Source organism: Pteropus alecto, unplaced genomic scaffold (genome assembly GCF_000325575.1).
Source record: "Pteropus alecto unplaced genomic scaffold, ASM32557v1 scaffold270, whole genome shotgun sequence".
Classification (NCBI taxonomy): domain Eukaryota; kingdom Metazoa; phylum Chordata; class Mammalia; order Chiroptera; family Pteropodidae; genus Pteropus; species Pteropus alecto.
In genome coordinates this window covers 7602667-7606649 of record NW_006430735.1, presented here as the reverse complement: position 1 = coordinate 7606649, position 3983 = coordinate 7602667, and positions in this window count along the sequence as shown.

Sequence of the window (3983 nt, the reverse complement as noted above, 5' to 3'; positions counted from 1 at the left end):
TATATATTTTCAAGTCTTTGGAGTAAATACCCAGTAGAGAGATTGCTGGATATCATATGGTAGGTCAATTTTTAGTTTTTTGTGAAACCTCTATACTGTCTTCCATAGTGGCTGTACCAATTTGCAGTCCCACCAGCAGTGTATGAGGGTTCCTTTTTCCCCACAACCTTTCTAACACTTGTTATTACCTATCCTGTTGATGATAGCCATTCTAACAGGTGTAAGGTGGTATCTCATTGTGGTTTTGATTTGCATTTCCCTAATAGCTAGTGAAGCTGAGCCTCTTTTCATATGTCTGTTGGCCATTTGTATGTCTTCTTGGGAGAAGTGTCTGTTCAGGTCCTCTGACCATTTTTCAATTGGCTTGTTTGTTTTTTTATTGTTGAGTTGTATGAATTCTTTGTATATTTTAGATAGTAGGCCCTTATCAGAGGTGTTATTTGCAAATATCTTTTCCCATTCAGATGGTTGCCTCTTTGTCTTGTTGATGTTTTCTTTTGCTGTGCAGAAGCTTTTTAGATTGATATAATCCCATTTATTTATTTTTCTTTTTCTCCCTTTGCTTTTGAGGTCAAATTCATAACATGCTCTCTAAATCCAAGGTCCATGAGTTTAGTATCTATGTTTTCCTCTGTGCAATTTATTGTTTCAGGTCTTATATTTAGGTCTGATTCATTTCGAGTTAATTTTGGTGTATGGTGACAGACAGCAGTCTAGTTTCATTCTTTTGCTCGTGGATTTCCAGTTGAAAAAACAACTATTAAAAGCTACTTTACCTCCCTCACCTCTTCCCAAAGAAAAAGAGAGTGGAAAGAGGAAGGGCCATGGTATGCTTATATCCTGCATGTGGCTTTCACTAAGTTACTCTGGAATGATGAAGACAGGAGAATGAGAAGACCCTATTCATTTATTTATTCAATGAATATTTATTAAGCAACAGCTGTGTTCCAGGCAAAGAGACTGTGATTCAAAAATTTATAAGACAAATGCCTGATTTAAGGAGGACCTTAAACTCAGTGGGAGAGAAAGAAGGAATATCAAGAAATGGAATTATGCAATTTCAATACAGAGCAAATTGCTGTGACGTGTAAGCATAGATTTGGGAAGCGACGGGCAGCAAAGTTAGAGAAGACTTTCCTGAGGTAGCAGCAATTGAGAACTAAAGGATGAAGACGAGTTTTCCATGATAGATTTGGGTGGAGTGAAGAGAGGAAGAAGAGTATATTTTAGGCAATAGGAACAGTATGTAGAATTTCAGTAGGTCAATGATTCTACCAGATTTCTTATGTTAAGAGAAACAGACAGGGGCAATTACATGGGAGGTACAAAAACCCTAAGGTGAGGGGTTTCATTGATGGAAAGGTAGATGGATAAATCCTGGATGTAGCGTTAGTAGGGATTAAAGAATGGGTGGGTCTCAGTGCAGTTGTTTGTAAGTGAGGCAGCAAAAAGTTAATCTAATGGCCATTATTTTCTTCTTGAGATAGATAGCACATTTCTTTGCAGATACCTGAGGGGGAGAGTGGAGTAGATTTCAGGAAAGAGAAGCTTTGAAATAGATGTCAAATACAGAAAGCAAGTGGGAGCTGATTAGGGAAACTTGGAAGGATTGTTAAGCATCATTTAGGCCCAGCTCCTTGTGAAGGCTGTGGGCGAGCAGTGTTTGTAGTCTATGAGTTCGCAAGACCCTCATTAGCTTCTGATACCTAGGAATGGAGAAGGCAGGTAGCTGAATTGCTCCAGGATTAAGTTTTCACTGATGTTGGTGCTCTTTTCATTTCTCCCCACCACTCTTCTCTTGTCACTGAAGATTTCTTATGGCTGGCTGATATTTGTGACTCTCTGCCTGAGGGCCTTTTTTTCCCCCAAGTGTTGAGCAAATTTTGCTCAAAGTGTTGGACACGCTCGAAGTGCCAAAGAGTTGATGTCACTAGATGAAGCCTTAAGCAAATATCTGGTGGCAAGTTAGTGGATAACTAAATACCCGAGCATCTTCTTCCTTCATATGGGGTAACTGTGAGGCATGTTCTGCAGGTTCCCAGAATAGCCCAGTGAGATTGAAGTCCAGTTTACCACGGCAGCAAGTTGCTTAATAAACACATCCTTTATTGACTTTCTACCTGTTTGATTTATGGCTGTGTAACAAACTACCCCAAAACTTAGATGCTTAAAATAACAAAGATTTAGTATATCTCACAATTATGTGGGGTAGCTGGGCTTAGTTAGGGAGCGCGTCTGCTCTGCTTGGTAATAGCAGTGGTCACTCATGTAGCTGCACTTGCCTGTCTCGGTCAGGAATGTCACAATGGCTTATTTATAGGTCTGGGGCCTCAGTGGGGACAGGTGGAATGGCCAGGGGATGTCTAGACCTCTTTCTCTCCACGTGCTTTCTTCTCATTCACTAATCTAGTCGAAGGTCCTTTACATGGTATATTGTAGCCCAGGAAAGCAAAAGAGGAGGCTGGCAGGATTCTTTTGCTTTGGCTCAGAACCGGCGCAGTGTGACTTTTGCTGCAATCTGTTGGTCAAAACAAGGTACAAGGCCAGCCCAGATTCAAGATGGGGGGAAACAAACTCTGCCTCTTGATGGGAGAGGCAGCATGCAAGAATGCGGATCTAGGAACTATCGATGGTTACCTTTGCAGACTGCCTTATTTTCCTTCTCTGCCTTACTTTCTTTCTTCCTTACCAGGTTTCCTGGGGTCATCTCCCAAATAAACCACTTAAACTAGAATTCTTGTCTCAGGATTTCAGCTGAGAGATCTTGGTGAAGAGACAGAGGAAAACCACGGTGTGAATTGAGGGTATTAGCAAAAGTATAAAGTGATGGGCCTTAGGTTTTGGCTGGGTGAGAAAGACAATGTGAAAGGGATTTGAAGGCAGAAAACTCAAGAGGCCTAGGGCTTGACAATATCTATGATATCAAAGAGCTAGGCCTGATAAATTTGGCAGGGAAAGAAGCCTGGAGGGAAAGGAGACTGTGGTTGTAGGTCTAGCAATGGCAGAGTGTACCTTGGGGACACCAAGGAGCAGAAACCAGTGGAGCAAAGACAAGATTTCATCAATCGGCCTCTGGACAGGCTTAAGCTACCACCTTAGTAGTAAGGCTCACCCCTTTTGAAATCAATTCTCTTGAGTTGCACATGTAGCATATACTCCTTCAGAGAGGAGGTGGCTGGCTGTTAACATAATTAGTCTACAACACCTGGGAGATGATGTTGCCCAAAAACAGCTGGAGGGGAATCTCCTGCCTACTGGAGTTGCCATCCTAAGGAAATATGTTACTTTTTAAAACTGAGACACAAACAAAAATATGTATGGGAAAGAATAGATCGGGATTTTAAGTCACAGTGTCACCAGTTAGGTGATACATGTTGTCACAATAGTAACTTAGCCTTTTTGAACCCCACTTCTTTCGTCTATTATATGGCATTACTACCTCATTTTATTGTGATGAGATTAAATGGTAAGACATTTGCTAAGTGCCTAACCCATAATAGGGTATAAATCAATATTAGTTCCCTTTCTCGAATTTTTTCCTTCCCCATCCTATAAACCAAGATGACAGGCAACGTATAACACACCTTCTTTTTCTGCTGTTGGAGCTTGTTTCTAAAGAACATGTGATCTACTGTATTATATACCCTAATGGCCAAAGGGTTCACTCTGTCTCCCTTAGTACTTTTTTACTACTAAGCAGTGACTGGGGAGACTTGAGCTAAGTGGTAAGTGCCCAATCTGAAGAAATGTTTGTTTTGTTGTTTTGTTTTGTTTTGTTTTGTTTTGTTTTGTTTTGTTTTGTTTAAATGATGGTCTAAATCTCCATGTTTTTACAGCCTGACTTACAAACTACTTTTACGTATGAAATAGTTTCCCATGTCAAACAACACAGCGATAAAACAGACGTAATATTCCCTGTCCTCCATTTTCTGGATGAGGAAAAGGTAATTCATATGACTTTGCCAATATCACACATACTCAAT